Source organism: Liolophura sinensis, chromosome 6 (genome assembly GCF_032854445.1).
Source record: "Liolophura sinensis isolate JHLJ2023 chromosome 6, CUHK_Ljap_v2, whole genome shotgun sequence".
Classification (NCBI taxonomy): domain Eukaryota; kingdom Metazoa; phylum Mollusca; class Polyplacophora; order Chitonida; family Chitonidae; genus Liolophura; species Liolophura sinensis.
Window position 1 is genome coordinate 17,118,667 of NC_088300.1, and position 18,044 is coordinate 17,136,710.

At 39.3% G+C, this 18,044-nt stretch overlaps 1 long non-coding RNA gene across 1 annotated transcript; it reads right to left on the bottom strand.

Annotated features, from left to right (window-relative positions):
* Window positions 1-3,682: 3,682 nt before the first annotated feature.
* Window positions 3,683-16,367, bottom strand: LOC135468248 (uncharacterized). The gene is made up of 6 exons (XR_010444215.1): window positions 16,297-16,367; window positions 15,543-15,678; window positions 14,734-14,818; window positions 12,733-12,935; window positions 11,253-11,330; window positions 3,683-7,676 (listed from the first exon to the last, which is right to left on the bottom strand). It is a non-coding gene; the product is annotated as an uncharacterized LOC135468248 (long non-coding RNA).
* Between the last annotated feature and the right edge of the window lie 1,677 nt (window positions 16,368-18,044).

The window sequence follows — 18,044 nt, forward strand, 5'->3', positions numbered from 1 at the left end:
CAGTACACACATACATATCCCAACAGCCGTAACCACTGATTTGTTGTTTGATGAGCGTATGCCCAAGAACACAGTTCATACATACCTCAACAGTTAAGGACTAATTTATTGTTTGGTGAGCGTATGCCCATGAACACAGTACATACACACACAGCTATACAAATAGACACAGAAATACATGTTGGAGCAGGAGTTCATGAACCTCAGTGAATTGCAGGTGCTGATAGCCGGACTCAGTAATTATGATGCAGACCCTGGTATTCATATTGAAGCCTGTAAGACATTCGTTTTATGATATAATGCTGTGTTGTGTAATCCAAGAAGGCGTTAAGTTTATGCTTCCATACAAGAAAGTACCCCCCCCCCCCCACTCCCCGTCTGAGTTCCCTGTCATGAGGGTCATGTAGATCATGTATAGGCTACCAGTACCAAGATGAAATCACACATTAAAGCGCGATCTGCAAGACTGTCACATAAATTCGTATTCACGTTTCACTGTCCGTGTCTTTTTGAAGGAAATTTAAGTTCAGAAACAAGATTTCGTATTACACAAACTTTCTGTTTTCAAACTATTGCTTGCACGTGGAGGAATTGGAATTAACACACGTCCCGTGGTAGTGTCCAACCGGTTATTCAGTATGCCAACCAAGGGAAGGCACTTAAGGGCACACGAGGTGTTTATCTAGTTTTTCACGTGGAATCCTCGAAATTCCGTGAATTCACCACTCTTAATAGCTGTATGAGGTCAGCAACACCCGTGGGGCCGTATGGGTGGTGTACATGAGGTAGCGTTTTACGTTATACATTTAAGGATCTCCTGATGTCAGACGTCTGCAAATTTATTTTCGACGATATTTTGCTTTACACTAAAAATAGAATACCAACAAAGAACTCAAAATAATCCTTATCAAACAATCCTCATGTGTCAATATGTGACACCCCACCTGTGCTTTTTGAAAATATCATATTTCATACCACTAAACAGGTAAGAAATGTAATTAACGTAAACAGTAAATTGTGAATGATTAATTTGACACTGCTTTTGCAAACATGTGTGTAGGGTGCCCAAGAGGGATACACAAGGCTTGTTTTGTGTCATAGGCTGGGTCATTAAGTTAAAAATTTGAAAACTTCTCCATGTTCTAGTCCATATACAATTGTCTTACAAGATAGTGCCATTTAATTAGAAAAGATTTAATTAGAACCCATCAATCTGAAATCAGAGCAAGGCTTCGACTGATGTAAAAAAATACTATGAGCCGAACTTAATCTAGCTAACAGCTTTTTCATATGGAATTTTCATACTTGCAATACATGTCTGCTCTAATTTTGGACAGTTTTTAGAGAAGTCACCGTGTATAGATGTGCCTCATTGTATTTTCTGACTTCTGGCGACCTTACAGTTTATCAGTCATATGTCATCAGAAATCCATCTTAAATTGTATTTCACCTTTCACAGTTATGATTTATATATTGTACTGAACAGCTACAACGTCGTAACACAAACACTGAGTGGATGCACGTTAAAAACACCGTGAACATGCTTCAGGCCCCACTATTAATCCTTGTGTGGAATTATTAGCACTCATACCAAGCATGGACACCCATGCAGTTTCATATATCAACAATAAGTTTTTTCAGAGATTGCAACATATTTACCTTAATACTTGTTTTCCATCAATTTGTCAACGGTACGAATTTGCAGTTTTGCACTTCATAAAAACTAAATCCTCCAGTGAAAACCTAATGGAGTTAAACCTGCGCGGTGTGTATATATATATATATATATATATATATATATATATATATATATATATATATATATATATATATATATATATATATATGTCGTATGATGACAATTTGTAACGGTTATACAGACGTCGTCTTGTCACGAGACGGGAAGTGGCTATACTCAAACCCTGTATAGATGTCATTTGTTTTTTGTATTGTTTTTATCTCCACATAAGCAGGTGTGTAAAGGTAAAGAAGATGTTACTTCGTATCGCCAAGAAATTGAATTATTTGATTATTCTTTAACGCCATGCTTAAGAATGTTTCACTTATAGCATGTCGGTAAGTCCCATGGGGGGAGGAAACCGGAGTGTCTGGGATTAACTGTCGACTTTTGGCAAGTCACTCGAACTTTTCCACATGTGATGTATATATAAGCAAATGACATTGGTGGAAGACAGGTATTGTCTTCAATAAACGTTAGACTCAGGAAACTATCACACGAGCACCGTCGACGGCTTAAAGTACTTGTCCAAATCGGATTTTCAGATCCCGATGTCAAATGATTCGGACCATCGGTTACCCGCATACGAGCTGTTGTTTGGATCAACAAATCTCGTTATAGACAACAAGTGTTGTCCGTCATGTCTGTGTGCACAGGGTTTATTCTTCAGCAAGGAGTGAAAGCGCGTAGGGATAAACTGATATTTAATGTGAATAAAAAGTTCTCTTGAATTTGTTCGACCATTGTGAACTGAGAAAAGGTTTCGGCAGACCATTGTGAACTAAACATTGTATTTGTTTCGAAAGACCATTGTGAACTTTAAATTGTATTTGTTTCGGCAAACCATCGTGAATTAAAAATGGAACTTGTTTCGATAGCAACTGTTACACTCTATATTAATCAACGTTTAGAAAACACAAAGCAACAATATTGTACTGAACTGGATCATAGCATATACCTACTTTGCTCTTTTTGGGATACCTCAATAAAAAGATTTATTTAGTCATTTGATTAATTTGAATTGTGTTTTAAGCCGTACTCAAGAATATTTCAGCTATACAACGGCGGCGAGAATGAAGGTGGGAGGAAACCGCGCAGAGCACGAGGGAAACCTACAACCATCCAAAGGTTACTGGCCGACCTTCCCACGTACGGTCGGAGAGGAAGCCATCTCAATAAAAAGAGGACAACTATATAAGGGGAAATTCATAAATCACACTACGACATTAGTAGCTTCCTAGGATGGTGTTTAAGGACGATGGCATTTTGGGAAAGTTAAACTGACATTTCAGTAAATTTGATTAACAATCAGATGGTCATTCAAATCAATTTGGATACAGAGTCAAATGTATCGAACTACATTGCATCTTAAAGAGACGTACTGGGCTACAAGCAATGGTTAACGCTATCAGCTGGCATGTTGCATTGAACCAAGATCAAGCTGAGCTAATAGGTTTGTGTGATTACAATGTCCCGCCTAAACAAATAGGTTCGAAGCTCTGTAATAAAAACATTTTTCTTTGATGTCACGCAGGAGTTCGTGTGAACAAAATCATGTACTGGCTTCACGAGCACAACAAGACAAAAACTACTGAGATATTAGAAAAAAGGTTACACCGCTTGAGCTTTTTTCTTTTAGGCGTGTTATATTACGAATTCCGGATAACTTGCGCTAACCTAAAATCGTAAGCTATATAGTCGAGCTGTCGTAAGGCAGAAATACACAGGGCGCGTGTGATTGAAAACAGCGTTGAGAGTAAGGTAATTGACACCCGTCTGCACATAATCAGTGAAAGACGGCCATTGGCCATTTCTGCTTCAGCAAAGGTTTAATTCCTGTCATAAGATTGTTTTCGTGTTTATTATACATGATAAACAGGATATCTGCATTAATTAACCTAACTGACCTACTAAGTTATGTGTTCTTAAAAGTAAATGCCCTTACAGTAGTTCTCTAGGCAGCTTTTTCATTAAAGGCTTTTCATTTAGCGTGTAAATATCATGCCAAGTTGCTATTTGTTCGACACTATAGCGAATGTGATAGCTTCAGTCTGTGCATATGGAGCAAGTTTTTAATTGGAAGGAATTGGTCAGGAATGCTCATCAAAAACCTTCGTGTAAATTACATGCATTCCACAGTCTGATCAACACAGTTATAGACGATAGATGATGGTCATTGTAATTAGTGTCTTCTTAGTGTTTACTTCATTAACTCATTAACATGATGCACGTGTTCATAATGTTTATCCAGTAATTGACCATTTTACAAGCACTTTCATGGGTCTGACCGCCCTGATGAATGTAAGAGGAACATTACTGGGAATACACCATTTTACCATTTAAGCGAGAGCGGTTTGAAAAAGAAAAAGGAAACGCTTAGATAAGTTATATAAGAAATATGAATAATAAAGAAATTTTGTACTTGCCAGCCAGTAATAGCAGGTGTACAGTATGACGTGCAAATAACGGAAATTGTGTAAAATTCGGCGGATGTATGATTTGTATTGAGTGTTGAGTTTCCTTACTGGAAGTTAACAGATTAAACTAAAAAATTCGAATCTAATCAAATAAATGTATTCTGCACACTATGCTGATCATGCAACTACACATAGATACACATAGATACGCGTACACGCGAGTACTTCCGGTTACATAATAAACGGGATCTAATATAAGAGGTGGAAACACTTCATCCCTTCTTTTCTTAGAAAATAATTAATACAAAACAAATCGCTTTCTTAACGTTACTCTTAACTTGCGTGACATGTACACTATTCATTAACACCAAACTTCTAACTGATTAACCGAATAACACAATTGATTTCCTCCAAGCAAGGTAAGAAATGTCATGAGACAACAGTGTCCACATAGACGAGCATGTGAAGTTCCGTTTTGAGAATTCCGAACATTCAAGAATATTAAGATCATAGCTCAAAAGTACACATCACTTTAAAGATGTTTACCAGCCAGACACTATACCTGAAAGTCTATAAACGTCAAACAAAAGGTTGAATAGTTGAATTAACATCAGTCCATGGCAAAGTCATTGAATCTGGAGGGCAGATTCCTCTCACGGGTTGGTCTTGTTTGTGTTATATGCGCTTCTGGTTCACAATGTTCCTTCACCGTGTCGTCGCGTGTGGTGGGATTAGTTCATCATTCGCAGGAGCGAATGCCTTGTCGCGTTCAGCTTCGCGATACTTTCGCACAAAGGTTGAGTTGCGACAATAGCTTGTGTCGTCAGGTGCCTGTACTACGACTTGATGTTGCTGAAAGTTTATTTTCAGGTTGTTGTTGGACAAAGACAGTGTCTCCAACCGCGATGTTGCGTTCATTAGCGCGGCGTCTTTTGTCTGCATAATCTTTTCCGACCACCTTCCTCTCCGCATCACGATCGCCACTTCGGAATCGTATCTATGGCTGTCTAGTTTCAGGTCGGGTAGCTTTGTTCAAAGTTTTCGGCCAAATAGCAGTTCAGCAGGACTCACACCGGTTGTGACGAAGGGTGTCGTTCTGTACGCAAGAAGGAATTTGTTGAGCTCCCTCTTTTTATCAGTCTGCTTTGACTGGGCAATTCGTAAGGTTTTCAGGATTGTTGTTTTTTGTCTCTTGACATCCCTGTTTGCCTGTGGCCAAATGGGGTGACTTCACGGTGCAGAATTCTTTTTCCTGCCAGGTAATCCTGGAATTCCTTAGACATTAAGTTTGTATCATTATTTGATGTAATGGAGTATGACATTCCATGGTAGAAACCCATTCTGTCTAAATGGTTTATCAGGTTGGCAGGTATTGTTGATTCCACAACAGCGACATAGTACCTAATATAGCAGTCCACAAGTACCATGATGTGATCTCCGGACGGTATTGGCCCCATTAGGTCAAGCGATGAATCTTTCCACGGGCCAGTTGGGAATGTTGATCTCTGCGTCGGTTCAGGGAGCGGTGGTCGGCTCAACAGTTGACAAATCTTGCACAAATGTTCCGCCTCTCGATCGACACCTGGCCACCACACTTTCCCACGAAAGTGCAATTCTTTTTAACGATACCATGGTGACCCTCGTGTGCAAGTTCCAATACTTGTCTGCGCACACGTTATGGAACGACGATTCTCGTTCCACGCAGAACTAAATTACCTAATACGCCGCAATTCTGATGTTTTCCTCCACGACCTTTCTGCGGGCCGGCACAGATCTTTCCGTTATCTCTGTCAATCTTGACAGTGCGTCAGCGATATTCGTTTTCCCCGGAGTACAGCGAACCGTGAACGAATACGATTGTAATCTCAGTGCCCTGCGCTCAATTCTAGCTGACGTGATCGAGTGTTTGGAGTAAACCATCTCCAACGGTTTATGGTCAGTGAGCAAGTCAAAGTTAGTCACGTAAATGTAAAGGTGGAATCTCTCGCATGCCCAAACGAGAGCAAAATCCTCCTTCTTTGCCTGTGAGTAACGTTTTTTCCAAGTCACTCAAACTACAGATCGGGTAACTAACAACCTTGTGTTCACCACTTTCAGTCACCTGATACAACTCCGTGTCCAACAGGGCTCTCCTCTGCCATGACACACGTTTTTGCCTTACGGTGGTAATACGCAAGAGTCTTCGCTTCAAACAGTCTCTGCTTCAATCTGTCGAATGCGTTCTGTTGCTTCTCTCCCCAGAAGAACGACACGTTTTTCTTGGTTAACAGTCTCAGTGGTTCGGACACCGTCAGGAATAAAACGCGCACTGAAATTAACCAATCATAGGAAGCTACGTACCTCCGACGCTGTCTCGGGGCGCTGTCTCCGGCGACTGCTTCAACTGTTGCGCGAGTCTGCCCAACTCCCTTTCCTGACAGTTTCCCATGAAAGTCAGTTCTCACATGCGAAATTGGATTTCTCTGGATTTAGTGCAAGATCTCTTTCGGACAAGTGCTCGAGCACTTTACGCAGGCGCCAGTCGTTTTCGCGAATATCTCATGCGTCAATCATAATGTCGTCAGACAGATTCTGAGCCCCTTTACATCCTTGTAGTAGCTGCTGCATAATGTCATGCTACAGCTCACTGGCTGAACTAATCCCAAACATCAGCCCTTTATAACGGTAAAATTGTGGAGAACCTCTTCTACAGTCGGTATCGGGTGTCGCGCGCGAATAACAGCCTAGTTCGCGCGTTGCATATCTATGCATGAACGGATTTCACTTGAAGGTTTTGGTACAGGGCTTAGCCAGTGACTTGGGCCGTCGGCTCGTTCGGTAATATCCATGTCTTCAAGTGTTTTGAGCTTCACGTCCCCTTTGTTTCGCAAGTGAAACGTGATTCGGTGTATTGGCTGGACCACTGGTCGAACGTTCTTGTCGATATGAATTTTCGCTTCATAGCCTTTAAGTTTCCCTACTCCTTCAAAACATGACTTATTCCAAAATTCAATGTCAATCCGTACCGCATTTCAGTCAGACCCGAGTTCTAGAACACCCAATCGGTCGTGCGGCCTAGTAACGGTTCACCCTGGCCATTCAAAACAATAAATTCGGCCTCGACCGCATTATGGTTAGTCACGATGTCTGCGGTGAATTTGCCTGTGACACTTAACTGTTTACCAGAATATAGGCGTAGATTATTTTCGCACTTTTCGCTATGTGTAGATTTCAGTTTTTGTCTGTTTAAATTATCCAACGTATGCCGGTCAACGATGTTATACTTGCACCTGAATTGATCAGGATATCTATCGGTTCAGATCCTAGGGAAAACACCATCATTCCGTTTTGCGCATTGTCATTTACGCGAAACGCATGTTCATCGTCATCTTCGTCTACTTTGTTTGCTTTGTTTGAGCCTGGTTTACAATTTCTGTGTTTGGCCTACTTAGTTTGCCGGAATCATCTGTTTTACAGGTTACAGGAAAATGGTCAGCACCCCTCCCAGCACTTATTGCATGTCGAGGCCATAGCGGCCACACCTGTAGAATTTCACATTTCTTTTACATTTTCATTCACTGTCCTTCTTTCGGAATTTCTTTTGATTGTTACTAGCCACTTTATTAACTGTCCTTTAGACCCCGAAACACCAGTAAAAAGTCATATTTTACTATGGACAAGTAGTATGCGGATGTCAGAATAGAAAGTCATATTTTACTGCTGAGTAGTATGAGGATGTCAAAATAGAAAGTCACATTTTACTGCTGAGTAGTATGCGGATGTCAAAATAGAAAGTCAGATTTTACTGCTGACTAGTATGCGGATGTCAGAATAGAAGGTTAGATTTTACTCCTGACTAGTATGCGGATGTCAGAATAGAAAGTCAGATTTTACTGCTGATTTTACATCTCAGCTGCTTGACTCTGTACACACTCAAACGCTCGTTCTGTTTCAGCTAGCTTAGCTAATGTCAAGTCTTTAAGTTCTCAAGGAATTTTCTTCTTAAATGGCTGTCTTGACACTTGTCTATAGTTTGGTCTCTGATGTGTTCGTCTACAGAACAAAAAATTACAACAGGTAGCTTTTTGTTTCAACCGGGTTATAAACTGATCGACTGACACCTCCTTCTTGACGGATTTGTCGAAACAAATAACGTTCGTACGGAATGTTCAAGTGTGGGGTGAAATGTTCGAACGTTTTTCTAACGTTTTGTAGTCGGTGCCGGTTTCTGATAAAGTATCAAAAATACCGTGCGCTGCTATCTCAGCGCAGCGAAGTAACAAACATCTCTTCTGTGTATCATCTTTAATACCCTTTCTTACCACAAAAAGTTCGAAGAACCGTTTCCAATGTCGCCATCTTGTGGCACAGGTTGTCGCTTCACCCGTCGGGTCGAAGTTTGGACTTCCGCCAATTTCTATGTTGGTAGCCATCATCGTCGTCTTGATTGCTCAGCAATTAAGAGGAAAGAATATATTCGACAGCCCTACTTAGTTTCTTTACTGGATGTTAACAGATTTAACTCGGAGATTCGAATCTAATCAAATGAATGTATTCGGCACACCATGTGACTATGCAACTACAACCCACAGACACGCGTACACGCGAGTACTTCCGGTTACATAAGAATAAACCGGATATGATATAAGAGGTTGAAACACTACAATGGGGGTTTGAAATTCTTAGCGAGAGGATACAAAATGTCCGGTGATGATAAGTATCAAAGTGACATCCCCGTGACGTGGGTAGGTACTCATCCCAGCATTTAAATGTTCGGATTCTGACGATCAACCTATTTTTATACCTGTTTCACAGCATTATTGGCCATTGTCGATTATGGGAAATTAACAGGCGTGTTTTTGCCGAATATGGGGGCGCCCATGTAGTTGCAGCTATACTGTGTGTAGTGATAGCAGCAAAAGCACACATGCTTACAAAAACAAAAATGGCATGAAATCACAGATACCATTAGCAGAAACCTGAGTAATTCCACTCTTTTCGGAATCAACATCGTTCCTAGTTTCATTTCACAAGTCATATTATGGGGACTAAGGATGTCTATCAACAAGAAGATTGACCTCGTTGTACGTTTACTGACTATGAGAGGCATTTATAAAAAAAAGTTGTGTAGGTATTATAAACATAAAGGTTAAACACTGGACTGTGAAAAACAAAAATATACAAGAAAGTCGCGGTCAACCACTTCCGCCACCTTGCAAATGTCGATCTCACAATGAAATTGGACGCGTCCACGTTGGACGCTTCTTCGTGGAACTTTTTGCATCTAATATGATTCTTTATCAAATTTCCTCCTTTTTGGCCTTCTTTGTCTCCGTTTATCTTGTATATAATATTGGAATCAGAACATGTATGTTTTAATCAGTCGGGAAAGACGTGCGACTTCCTAAAGCCGGGCTAGCCGGATATATTCCATGTATATAACAGTTCCACGTCAACCATGAAGTAACGACCAAACTCAAGTAAAACTGCGCACACGTTGTTAATCCAACGATGATCGAAAAGTCCTATTATGAAGCAAAGACTTCACATATAATACGAGGCCGCGACTAATTCACCTGTTTCTGTTCACAATACCACACTCGAACGACCAGTTTATGGTGCAGACATACGCTATGTTGAGCTCACCAGCTTGGTGCTTAGAGTAGCGTCCCTTGATTCCTACTGTTACTATGCACGTCTTCACTTCAGAAGAATGAGATTGTCCGACTCCCCCCTCTTTTATGGCTGCTCCGTAATATATAAGATTGCAATTTGATTTTCAATTTTTAGTTGCCTATGACTCGTAAACAGTAAAATCTACTTCCTTTTTCTTTGTCAGCCGTAAAATCTGAACTTGCTTTTTATCATCCGCATACTACTTGTCGGCAGTAACATCCAGCCTTCTGTTTTGACATCCGCATACTAGTCAGCGGCAAAATCTGACCTTCTATTCTGACATCCGCATACTAGTCAGGAGTAAAATCTAACCTTCTATTCTGACATCCGCATACTAGTCAGCAGTAAAATCTGACTTTCTATTTTGACATCCGCATACTACTCAGCAGTAAAATATGACTTTCTATTCTGACATCCGCATACTACTTGTCAATAGTAAAATATGACTTTCTATTCTCACATCCGCATACTAGTCAGCAGTAAAATCTAACCTTCTATTTTGACATCCGCAAATTAGTCAGCAGTAAAATCCAACTATCTGTTTTAACATCCGCATACTACTTGTCAACAGTAAAAGCCAGCCTTTTGTTTTTACCCTTACCTGCTACTTGTCATCAGTAAAATCGACATTGCATCCTCACCAACAGTATATCTAACCTTCTATAATGACAATGGCATAAAAGTGCTAGTGTTCAACAATAAAATATATGTGTTATTGTATTTTATTATTTTAAATCTGAACGTTAATATTGTTTACTTCTTTTCAGCAGACATAAAACATATGATAGGTTTATTATCCACGAAGATCTGAGATTGGTGTCAGTGTTCTTAATACAAAACATGTACTTTTGACTTCGATTTGGAAAAGAGTTAACAAGTTTGAAAGGAGGAATTCCTGAAACGGCCTTTTATTAAGGACTTCGGGACAAAGGTAAGTGCATCAAACTATAAAGGAAGTAGGCCAATTTTGAAATGATGTTGCATATATTTATCACGGACATGGTAGGTTTGTTATTTATTTACTTATTTGATTGGTGTTTTACGCCGTATTCAAGAATATTTCACTTATACGACGGCGGTCAATGTTATAGTGGGAGAAAACCGGGCAGAGCCCGAGAGAAACCCACGGTCATCCACAGATTGCTGGCAGACGTACGGCCGGAAAGGAGAGCAGCATGAACAAGACTTGACCTCACAGCGACGGCACTGGTGGGAGCTTCCTGTGTCATTGCTTCGTGACTTGCGTGCTAACCCCCTCATCCATGGATGCCCATATTAGGATTGTACACAAAACCTAAATTCTTCAGATTTCCAAAAGATGGATGCCATCTGTACAGCCTTGGACGAAGTGCAGTATACTCACACGTTCTTATTATTATTATATCTACTTTTGTACTTGGCAAAGAAAACTTAATTCCATACAAATTCCTGTAGGAACTTACTTCAAATTTACTTAGTTAAACTCATCAACTGACCATTCTTGATGCCAAGATTCATCGCCAACAACACAAGGTAAGTATCTGAAACACAGTAGATCAGTCTGTATACAGTTTAGAACAAAACCTGCTTGAGCAGCGATCTTTAGCCTATACATGGCAGACTACTGGATTGCACAAGACAGGAACTTTATGGGAAGAGCGGTAGGTGGAAGTTATGCCCCTTTAGAACCAACTGTTAAGACGAGAGCCGCCTTCAGCAAAATGTAAAGTTTAGTAAGGTTTTTAAATCTAGGCGTCGAAACAGACATTTGTATACCAAATATACCAATAATGGACGTTCTGTGTCGATAATAACGACGCCTATTTCCAAACTTTGAACAGAAACCATCCAGTCGTATGTACGAAGGATGGAACTAATATAAACAGATCATATGTAGGACCTGGTATATTAAACTATTCCCAGGTCAAACCAAGAAGGGATTCCCTCACTGCCAAAACGAGACGCACTCTCCTAGCACCTGTGTAATGCTTCTGACTGGAGAATTCTCAAGCGATTGTGTTCTCTGTTGCAGTATTAAATTTTAAATGTAGCGCCACTGCGTAGAGAATATTTCAGCCAATGAAACAGCGGCAAGTTAGGGGCGGTAGTCACTACGCCCCTATACATGTTGTTAAAACAGGGGAGGTAGCAATGATCTAGGGACTGGACTAGACTTGAGGTAACAGTTTTCGGAAATCGCTGTCACTTTACACTGGATTTTAATGGACGACTGTTGAGCCTTTTTGGGATTTATTTATTTTGAGGCTTATCTATGAACGTATTCCAACACAAAAGTGCATCGGGTTCGTGGTAGACAGAAGCGAAATGTACACGAATGATAAATATTTCGAAATCAGTTCATAACTAGTCATAACACCGATAAAGTGACATGCCTTTCGGAAAAGACGAATACCTCTCATTACACTATTTATTTTATTTGATTGGTGTTTTACGCCCTACTCAGGAATAGTATTACACAAATTACATGTGTTTGTGCGACGCTGTATATTTGATATCTGAGCAGTAGTGTGAACATAAAAATTAACGACAAGCTACTAATCGCAGTATTGTTATCTCGGCAGTCTCATACAGGAATTAATAAATACTTTAATCATTTATTGTTCCTCCATATTTAAGTTTGTCAATGTACTGCTACGAAGTGTTATAGATCAATTCCGAGAACTGACATTGACAACTCTGTTGGCTTGTATTTTAAGATTCCCTCAGATGTTTTTATAGATTTATTTATTTACTTATTTCGTTGCTTTTTTATGCCGTACTCAAAATACCTTATGTGGCCAGCATTATGCATACTGGGAGGAAACCGGACAGAACCCTGGGGAAACCAACGACCTTCCGCGCACTGCTGACACTCCTTCCAACATGCGATCGGATAGAATATAAAAACAAATAAGAATACTGGTCATAGTAGGGTTGTTTTACCAGGACAAATTTAGTGTCTGAAAGCCGCCGTTGAAGCAATGACAGCTGGATTCGAACACGCGTCCTCCTCATTCAAGGCCCTGGCAGTCTCAGCAATCCAGGGAGAAACCTTAACACGTGCTATGGGCTCTCATCATCTCCGTTATTTACCAAAGCGTAGAATCCACTAGTCCAGTGAAGGCGCGATGCCAAAACGATGATGGCTGTGAATAAATGATTATTACTCATTTCACTCTTTAAAAGCGAGTACACTTTAAAATATCTATAAAAATATTCCACACAATCTTGCTTTCACTTTTTAAGCACTTGGTTTGCTAAACATGTAATGAGAAAAGGTGTTTAGGTTGTAATGTGGAGGCATTTAACATGTAGAGGGCACTAAATATTTTTAGTCCGGAAATCCTAAGCATGTTTACCCCCAAAACACATGAAATGCTAAACATGTTAGATACCTATGCACAAAGCAATCGCAAACCTCCACACATTACATACACCCATTTTTTTAACGTCATCTTCTGATCATGTATAAAAAGGAGGTGCTTAGCTTGTTCTGCTGTGGAATTAAATGTCTTCATTCTCACCAGCATTTAAGGAAGGCTTGTAAAAGTATGCCACATTCAACCATTTAGTATAAAGCATTAAAGTAATGTTGAAAATGTCATTAAAGCAAACAGATCTCTCACAAGACCTACAACTATTCTACCTAGTATTCTAGTTCACCACTATTGTACCCCAACCAATGTCCAATCACAGGCTTGTTTTTGCTGTGAATTAATGTTTTCATATAATAGCGTAATAATTAATGCAATAAAAGATTAAAAAGATTTCATGAATGGAACTTGTAATAATGTGAAAGTAATAAATAAACATTTCCGTGAATCATGTTACTATGGAAACAATGATAACAATGAGGGAAACAAGTCTACTCTGTGCACCCAAACGCTTGAATTAATACAAGTACAAGTGGTAAACATAATGTTATAGTGTACATGTATTTTGTGCGCAGTCCATAACCTCAGTGCGTCAGTGTGCAGTTATAATGATTCCAAAGAAACACACAACTCATAGACATTGTCCAGGAAAACATTATTTGCACGTAATTGCATACCGAAGCTGTATGTCTTGTTCTTATATTATGATAATGAACTGACATTCTGTCTGCCACAGTTTACCACCTTCACAAATCCAACTTCATGTTCGCTTCGCTGCGGTAGGGTACTTGGTTGAACTGAACACTGGAGGTATATGTAGTTTGACCTACATGTAGTTACAGGTGATTTTTATCTAGGCCAATCACTAAAATCTCGTCTCATATCTTCAGTCACATGTCATGTCGATGGATAATGATATTGGCCATGACACCTTTGCTCTAACCCTTCACTGGTTGAAACGTGCTACGTATACTTGAACTGATTTCAAATTACTGATGAAAGATGCCGGACAAACCCAGAAGAAACGAATGAATATGGCCTTAAAAACTTGCAACACAATGTATGTGCTAAAGAACAGTCAATACAAACAAGATGTAAGCAATAAATTTTGTTATCAATGAAATTATGCTATATACGTGTACTAAAGCAGTTATGAGCATTAGCAGTTAACATGTTTGTGGTCACTATTGCTAAATGGAATTATCAGATGTAATTTATCGGTAACATACAGTAAAATCGTTTATTGTTGGGAAATATTTTACTAAAGTGTTATCTCGCATGAAATTCATTAGTTTGTACTATTACTGTATAGTGTATGTACAAATAGCATCTCACACAATTCTCAAACATTAGTAAATCTTGCATATTCAGTTACCGGCATACTTTGTGCTTTAGATAACAAGGATTTTGCATTATTTTTGTGTACAATATACACAAAAACATACACAATATGTTGATACTATCACCTTACCCTCTTTCAACCATGTTATACTCTTTTCAAGAAAGAAGTACAGTCATAATGATATATAATGATAGTACAAGGGCAAAATAAGATGGCAGTCTGTATTACCTGTGCAAGGCATAAATTGCTGAAATTTGTTTGACTTCTCCACACTGTCTTCTCCAGGCAATTCAACTTTAATTCATCTGAAACACTAATTAGCGATCTTGTTTACAAGGTGTTTAGAGAGAAATGCCAGATGTAATTTTTTTAAAACTCAACTTTTTCTAAGTTTACATCCCTTTATGGCTAAAGTTACTCATACCTGCTCATACACATACCGGTACATAAATTTAATGTTTTGCATTCATTTTATACCTATAACAACCATGCTCCAAATTTCACTTCACATACATCTGACTGTCACTCCTCAAACGCAAATAAACTAGTACATAAGTTGATAATAAAACATGTATATATTACATATAAATAAAAATAATCTATCCCACCTGTGAATGCATCTAGGATACACAGTAATATCACTTACCAGATTTACACCCCCACCATGGGGCAATACATGTAGGCCCTACCATGCGCAGTGTGTTACATGTAACTTGGAAATGGCAATAAATTAATGTATATTAATATGAAAAACAAACAGCATGAATGAATTTCAAACAGCTTCATTTTCGGTTATTGACAATAAATATCACTATTTTGCTACCCAGTACACATAAATACACAGGCGTATCTCAGGCCTCCTTGTATCCCTCCGGTAAGCCAGTGCTCCAGTACACGCGGCAATGGACATTTAATGCTATGTAGTTACGTTCTCGCCAGGATTTCGCTAGGATTTCGCTTTGATTCCTAAAGCATCTGTTCTGTGACAGTATTTTTCCAAATCAAGGAAAACACATGTTTAATCAGTTAAAACTTACTTCAACATTTAAGTCCTCTTTCCTCTATTCACAGTTGGAGACTAACAATAAAATGCCAAGAATATCAGTTCATTATTTTCTGCATACATTACTTCGCAGTTCTTCCTCATGTTAAGATGTCAAATTCAAGCAGTCCCTGAAAAGTTAGGAGAAAAGTCATATTGCATAAACATGTGAGTCATCATACGCATACATGCTGATTAACACAATGGCTGCTTCAACTAACGTAACATGTGGTTGTAGTGATGTTATTTTAAAGCTAATCCAAATATATCAGAATTTTGCATGATCTGAACAGAGCTGTGCACTGTTTGTCAACGGCTTTTTGCCCTCTATTCTAGAGGTCAACATGATTATTGGTGGCACTGGTAGCAGCAACACAAGCGCACGGTAACACTACCGTTGGGTACTTGAAGGTTTGAGTGTTTGAAGGTTTGAAAAGTGCAAGGTGCAGGTAGAGGTATGGAATACTACCCCGCGAAAGCTTACGGATATATGCAAATTGTTTCAGTGAAAGATGACAGGTTTATCACATGAAGAATGCAATGGAAAATCTACAAATATTCTGGGACTGATATATCTGTCATATTAGTCCCTGATGTAACCTACAACTACAACACACTCATCTCTTACACATCACTACTCGACACAACAACAACGCACGTATAAAATGATGCACAACACAACATGAATTGTGCAGCAGACACAAACACAAACAATACTATGAGAAAAGATAAAAACAATCAGTACGTACCTGTACCGCAGCAGCAAATACGGAAACACTTCTCGACATCTTCTCCTCCAAAAATGAGCAGACGACCAGCCTCGTTTTCAATAAGATCACGTGTTCTGTGGCAAGCGTACGTAAATAGAACATGTAGAAGCCTACCCACGTTTAGGTTAAACAATAATAGTCATAAAAATAGTCATACAGACATAGCTGTTACATGTGTTCTTCATATTGTTTTTCCTGAAACAATTCTGTGTGTTTAGACAGATAAGTGCTTAGCTTTGTGTAATCTTTTTGTTTAGCTCGGATATGCTCATACAAATGTTCTATGACCAATAAACGATTACGTACTATTCGTGGTTAGCAATTAAACATCGTGAAACAGATGTTTTATTTTTTTTTTTTTTTTGCTAAACGCATTTAGCATCTTAATACATTGTGTGACATGTCAAACCTTTTCAAGTGTCTCCAATGTGTGTTATTTCTCCACACCACATTTAGAGAGTATCACCTAGAGAGTAACAACAGTAACTGAGAGTACCAACGGTACGTAAATATATTTTTACTCCCAATCTTTCGGTATCAGTTCTCGCTCGCTAGTTTTTGTCGCTGCCGGATGGTCGTTTTATTTTAGTCTCACACGATGCGGGTTGCGGCTAGTGAACATATTGCGATCTATATATTTGAATGGTGTGAAAACAATTCTTACATTTTCTGTCAGTGGGTAGCAGACGGTCGTTTCTACTCTCCGGCGGTCGCCAATGTTTTGGGTAGGGACAAAAAATCTCTTGCTAGATCGCTAGTCGAATCTCCCTTCGTGTGAGACCCGATTTACTAGATCGCTAGTCGAATCTCCCTTCGCGTGAGGCTCGGTTTACTAGATCACCGGTCGAAACTCGCTTCGTGTTAGACCCTCTTTAATAGATTGCTAGTCAAAACTCGCTTCGTGTGAGACCCGCTTTATATGTTAACAACGCAGGTGGCCTTTGTCACAGGTCGTAATTGGTCGCAATGTTATCGTAATGTTAGGGCAATATACTCACAACATTTTGTGTGAGTTACTGGCACATACTCTTATCTTTGTCGTTGGATGTCTGTTCTAGTCGGAACTACCGCGAATGATCGCAAAAACTGCATAAAACTAGTAATTGCAAACATGTTGCCGCTCCCTGCGATGAAATGTTGCCATAAAACACCGCGAAACACAAGACTCGTCGCAGATATTTGCAAAGATGCTCAAAAACAATCGCAATACATTTGATCACTTTGAACGCTATTAGTCGCCGTCGAAACATTTTTTGTACTCTTACTGGAGACCGATAATGACAACGACTCTCTGTATACTCACATGTATACTCTCTAGACGATATTGGGTTCACGGTAAAGATACTTTAAGAGGAGACATACCCGTTTAGTGGCCTATTATTAGTATTCTCACATTATCGAATGATCTAAATTCTACACGATGGTATAGTATTGCTCTGTCAGACAGGTTGTAACAAGAAATGATTATGACATAAGCGACGGCATAAATAATAGTATGGGGATTGGAATCAACCTTACATGGTGACAGCTGCCTCGATTTTATCAAGGGTCGAAAGCGTATAACCTTGGCTTCAACGAAAAACCTCAGAGACATGCAGTACGCCATTCTACTAAAGACGAAAATAGTACATTATTTGGAGGTTTTTTTTAACGTTGAGCACAGATTCTCATGATGCTATTTAAGGCTGTTAATTATAATGGGGATGCGTGGGAACTTTTTGTATTCT